The sequence below is a fragment of the Rutidosis leptorrhynchoides genome, chromosome 9, assembly GCF_046630445.1.
Source record: "Rutidosis leptorrhynchoides isolate AG116_Rl617_1_P2 chromosome 9, CSIRO_AGI_Rlap_v1, whole genome shotgun sequence".
In the NCBI taxonomy this organism is placed as follows: domain Eukaryota; kingdom Viridiplantae; phylum Streptophyta; class Magnoliopsida; order Asterales; family Asteraceae; genus Rutidosis; species Rutidosis leptorrhynchoides.
Window position 1 is genome coordinate 115,664,379 of NC_092341.1, and position 6,328 is coordinate 115,670,706.

At 32.7% G+C, this 6,328-nt stretch overlaps 1 pseudogene; it reads right to left on the minus strand.

Annotated features, from left to right (window-relative positions):
* The window catches only part of LOC139868343 (UDP-glycosyltransferase 85C2-like), a 29,311-nt pseudogene extending 26,813 nt beyond the window's left edge, over nt 1–2,498 (minus strand).
* Between the last annotated feature and the right edge of the window lie 3,830 nt (nt 2,499–6,328).

Below are 6,328 nucleotides of genomic sequence, written 5' to 3' on the forward strand. Positions count from 1 at the left end.
TGTAATCTGACTAATTAGTCATGATATATGCTATATATCTAAATATAAAGTGGTATACTATAACATTTTTATCAACACCAACGTATAATACAATAATTTAGATTTACATGTCCATGTATAATTGAACATGAAATTTTTAATTTTATGTGTGAAATATTAGAACTACGGAAAGGATTGAAATATCATATATGGAAAACAGATAATAAAAATAACGCTGATTATTATTATTATTATTATTATTATTATTATTATTATTATTATTATTATTATTATTATTATTATTATTATTATTATTTTATTTTTATTTTTTTGGGTAAGTGAGGAAACCCTCCTATGAACGAGCACATTGGCTCCCCCATAGAAGGTAAAACCTCGGGTAATCAAGCCCCCCGAGTGCGAGACCTGGTACCGGGTGAATTGCGCATTATGCGCACCCTCTAGTCACACTCCCTTTTTGAATAATTTGGCATAGCCAGGAATTTAACCCGAGTGGTGTGCTTCATTGGGCAATGCCGATTTTTAAAAATATAGGGTATTACCTATTTGCTCCTAATTGGTTAGTTATTTTATATGTGAGTAGTGGGGAGAAAAAATGGGGATGATAAATAAATAATTAACGCCATTTTTTTATTCCTTGGTTGATTACTCCTAAATTAGTGGGTAATTGTGGATCATAAACTAGTGGGTAATGATAGTTCTATTACCTTATTATATAGATTCATTTAGAAAACAGAAAACAGAAAAAGACAAAGAAACGCATATGAACAGTATCTACAGTAACTTTTTTTGGTTTTCTTACCAACTTTTTTAACTTAATAAATATTATTAGTTGTAACATAACAACATAAATGTGTAGGCGGCTGGGTGGCTTTGCAGTCTCTATCACTATCAAGAGGTTGTAGGTTCATATATAGATTCATTTAAAAAACAGAAAAAGACAAAGAAACGCATATGAACAGTATCTACAGTAACTTTTTTGGGTTTTCTTACCGACTTTTTTAACTTAATAAATATTATTAGTTGTAACATAACAACAGAAATGTGTAGGCGGCTGGGTGGCTTTGCAGTCTCTATCACTATCAAGAGGTCGTAGGTTCAATTCTTGCGGCTTGTTTTTTTTTTTTTTAAACACTCACATCCACCCAGTTTTAAAATCAATTGGGTCCAGTGTAGCAGGCCGGCCCAATTGCTTGTTATAATCAAGCATCATCAATTAATAATATTTCCATTCCGCACCTCCTAATACTCCCTATTAACTATTAAGCACACCCTCATTTCTTACATATAAAAACAGATTACATATTTATAAGGTGAATAATGAAGGTAATATAATATAGGGAAATGTTCAATTTTTTGTGGACTTCTATTTCACTTAAAAAGGATGACATACACTATATATATTATTACTTCTAAAAAGGCAGTAGTAACATAAGTTTAAAAAGTGAAGTATTTATTTAAACATAGCCATTAGAGCTATTGTTTAAGAAATTAGGACATACAAAAATTGATTGTTCATTAAGACCTTATTTAATGGTAACGTGATGGGGCTTTGTGGTCACATAACGCCACCCATCACACCATTAATGCGCCGTGATGGGCTCAACTTTGGCTGGCGTGATTGATCCCTTCACTGGAGTGATCACGGACTTGAGGAATAAAAAATATATTTTTTTTTACAAATTTCAACCGTTTTCATTTACTTTTACTCCGAACTTTCAATCATAATATAATATGACACTACTCATCACACTCTCATCACTTCATCCTCACTACTAACCTTTCTTCCATCACATTTATCACGTCACCACTATACTTCACAAAAACTCCTCATCACACACCATCAGATCATCACCATTAACTAAAAATGGTTTGATGATAACTACCTACACGCTACATGTAACTACGCTTATGTACAATAAGTTTATGCAAAATTTTGAATCTTATCCGTTTGTACATGATCATTTCATGCTATTTTATCGATCTAAAATACACATAAATATCATACCTTTAAGCGGTACAATTCCTTTTTCAATGAGGAATTGGATCTGGTAAAAACCCATGAAGCCACAAGCCGAAAGTGTCCAATAGAGCATGATGGGGATACCTAGCTTTTGTGCAGCTTCAATGGTGAAAACCGACATGAATCCATCAGAGATGATACAAGTAGGAGGGTTTGGAAGATTGGTTGTGAGATCAAGAAAAGGTTTCAAAAAGGTGGTTTCAACATAATTCATTAGTAGTGCCGACCCATCATCATCTTCAGAAGTGTGAGGAATGCCATCAGGAAATGTTTCGAATCGAAAACTTGATGAACCATCAAGGCAGTGGGGACCACCAGATTTGAGCAAACGCTCGTGCATATACTCTGTGTTAACAAAGGTAATTTGGAGTCCCTTGTGGTGTAGATACTCTGCAAGTTTGAGCATGGCCTTTATGTGGCTTTGTGCTGGGGCACAGATGACATGAGGCTTCTTTTCAATTGTGGTGACTGTATCCATTTGTGTGTTTGTTACCTAAGAGCTTGTTGTATATATAATATATATGGTCTTAGTAGGCGGCTAATTAGAGAATATAAAAAATTAGATTTTAAAAGATACCGTAGTGATTGATCAGTTTTAGACACTAGTGATCTGTCTTTGTAATTTAGATGTAAGTTATTGTCTTTGTATTACTAGGTTTTGGTTTGAAACCGAAACAACAATAAACATTAGAACAAGTATGACATATAGGATAATTATTAAAGAATTCAAATTTTGATCTGGGCATAGAAAGGATACATATATACCACCTCGGAAATATTTTTAAGTATTTGGTGATAAGCCTGCTAAAAGAACATCATCTAAATGTTTTATTAGCTACAACTAGTTGTGGAGCCCTCGCTTTGCGCCGGAGGCTCCGTCTTGAATGCGAGTTAACAAAAAAAAAATAAAAAATCTTGATCTATTTTGTAAAAAATTTTTTTTTTTCGACATCTAACATTGAAGGGTTATTCCTTTTGTGAAAGTTGCTTCTTTTAGCGTTCGTTTTTTTTTTAAAGTTAGTTGATCTATTTTGTAAAAAAGAATGTTTTTCGACTTCTTTTGGTAGCATTGAAGAGTATTTCCTTTTATGAAAGTTGCATCCTTTATCGTTGAGGAAGAAAAAGAAAAAAAAAAGGTTAGTTGATTTTTTTGGTAAAAAATAATTTTTTTCGACATCTTTTAGTAATATTGAAGGGTTGGTTTTTTTATGAGAGTTGCTTCTTTTATCGTTGGAGACGAAAAAAAAAGTGAAATGACAAAAATACCTCTGGTTACTATTGATAAATAGTGCTACAGGGTTTTGTCTATTAGATATATATATAATACATTCAGAAGAAAACAAGAGTATTTTAACCACAAATGAGGAGCATCACTGTATATGTAGAATTCTCATGCAACTCATAAGATAGAGATGTGATAGTGACTAAAGATTGAACTTAATTCACTGTTTCAAACACAAATGGCGGATTTAGGAATGATAATCACTGGTGTCACTGGTTAAAGACTAAAAAAAATTCTACTTGATGACTTTTCAATGGTGTCACTTAAAAAAATTTATATATCTACCGGTGTCACTAGTTAAAAACTCAAAATATTTTCCACTGCATGCATCACGTATATATTTCACTAATGCTCCGTACTACCACTCAACCTATACTAGGTCCACCCGTGCACAAGTGGATGGTTTCCGTAAGAGGAAACTAAGATATTACTCTTTAGCTTAATGATACAATATATGCAACATAACTGTGTGATGTTACAAGGTATGCAGGGCCGTCTCAACAATTCGAAGGCCCTAGACGAAAATAAAAATGGGCCCTCACACACGTTTATTTTTAATACATATAAAAAGATAATACTTAAATTTATCAATTTGTATATACTTACAATGCATTTAACTATTTAAAATTACAATATTACAACTTTAATTGACAATTTTTTATTTAACTAAATAGAATATTTTGATATATATATATATATATATATATATATATATATATATATATATATATATATATATATATATATATATATATATATATATATATATATATATAAATTTTGGGCCTTTCAAACTTTTTAGGGACAGTTGTATGATTGACCTCAGAAATATCAAGTTGGATGGTTACTATCACATGCACTCGTCGGTTACTAGATAAAACAAAACATGCATGTATACTTGTGATAAGACTTCTGAGAAAGTGGTTGGATCAAGTGAGTACACACTACACAGAGCTAATTAACTTCACTTGTTATGATAGTATCAACTAGAAAAAAAATTCGACCGCGCGTTGCTGCGGTTATATTTAACACGCGGTCGAATTTGGATATATGTTGTTTGGTATCTAATATATCTAATATGTTGAGTTGTTTGTTGTACGTGTATGTATATGTATGAAATATAGCCCGAAATATTTAGTGATTTTTAACGATGTCCGTTTCGCGCGTAGTTAGTCTCGTTGTGCTCGTTAGATTTTTTCGAGTTGAACGGTGATTTAGAAAAAAATTTAACTCGCACCGAGCGAGAAGATAGGGCCCGTTAATAATTCGGGTGGAGTTAGTTTATTTTATTTTAATAAAATTATATATTTACACTTTCTACCCCTGAAATAGTGTAAAGTTGAGGGGCCGTTGTGTAAGTTGAATCGTTTGTAGTGTGAGCGCAAACACAGAACCACAATCCAAAAAAAACTAAAGTTACATCTTTTGCCATGCATGTTAGTTAGGGGTGTTCATTTTCGGATATCCGAAATTTCGGATAGTGAAAAACCCCATCCGAAATCCGAATCCGAAATTTCGGATATCCGATTTTCGGATATCCGAAATTTCGGATTCGGATATCGGATTATCCGAATATCCGATATTTTTGAAAAACTTCGAATATTTTCGGATAATTTTCCGGATATTCGGATAATTTTCGTATATTTCGGATATTTTTCGGATTTTTCGGATTTTTTCGGATTTTTTAGAAATTTTCGGATATTCGGATATCCGAATATCCGAAAATTTTAAAAACTCCATCCGATATCCGAATCTGAAAAATCGGATATCCGATTTTCGGATATCCGAATTTTCGGATATCCGATTTTTCGGATATTTTCAGATTCGGAATTCGGATAATTCGGATTCGGATATTTTGAACACCCCTAATGTTAGTATATAGAGCGAGAAGATAGGGCCCGTTAATAATTCGGGTGGAGTTAGTTTATTTTATTTTAATAAAATTATATATTTACACTTTCTACCCCTGAAATAGTGTAAAGTTGAGGGGCCGTTGTGTAAGTTGAATCGAATTTGAGGGGCCATTTGTAGTGTGAGCGCAAACTCAGAACGATAATAAAAAAAACTAAAGTTACATCTTTTGCCATGCATGTTAATATATAGGGATAATAATAAAGACAAGGTAAGAACATTGGCTAAAGTTTATGCCATTCCAGTAGCTACAATACTCAGTGGTACATGATGTAGCAAGAAACATTCCACAATAAGAAACCAATACCAGAATACTGTTTTCTGTGCTTTTTACCTAATTATGTGTTACCTTAAATTTTTTTACTTGAATATTTCATCAATTAAAGTGATTACCTTGTAAAAGAATTGGGTGATTTTAAAATTTTATTCATCCAGTAGACATATCTGGATTTCAGAGTGTATCGAGCTCATGCAGACATGGTTGTAAAAGGCACAAGGCAGACAGTCAAATAAGTAGTCCCCGACTAATCAGGATTTGAAGTAGTCCAACCCTATTAGGTCTAGTCGGTCAGAAGTCACTGATCAACACTAATAAATGCTGACAAACGGTCACCCGAGCACTAGTAAGAGCCATTCAGCTGGTCAAAATCGGCCATTTTTGGTAAAACCAGTCAAATTTGATCAATTCAATTAAATAGTCCCCCGACTAGTCCCTATATCTCAACTAGCAACTTTTACAACCATGCTGATATGCGTAAATACTTACGAATTCTTTCAGAGGGAGCAAAGTTTTGGATTTAAAAACTATTAATTATTCTAAAGATTTTAGTTGTAAAATGAGGTTTTGATTTAAAACTAATTAAAATAAAGAAAGAAAATACGAATTCAATAGATAAAAGGGTATTTACTTGGATTCAATTACCTAGGTTCCGGATTGCTTTTATTAAGAACAATGTAATTAAATCCCTAAGTATAACTCTCGTTAACTAAGTTCATTAATCAATTAGTAAGATAAGCCGGTGTCCCTCACTTAGATACTAATTCTATCATGAAAGTGTCGGTTTTTCACGTTGGTCTCCCATACGCTTCTGAAGAACACAATCAACCAATATTAA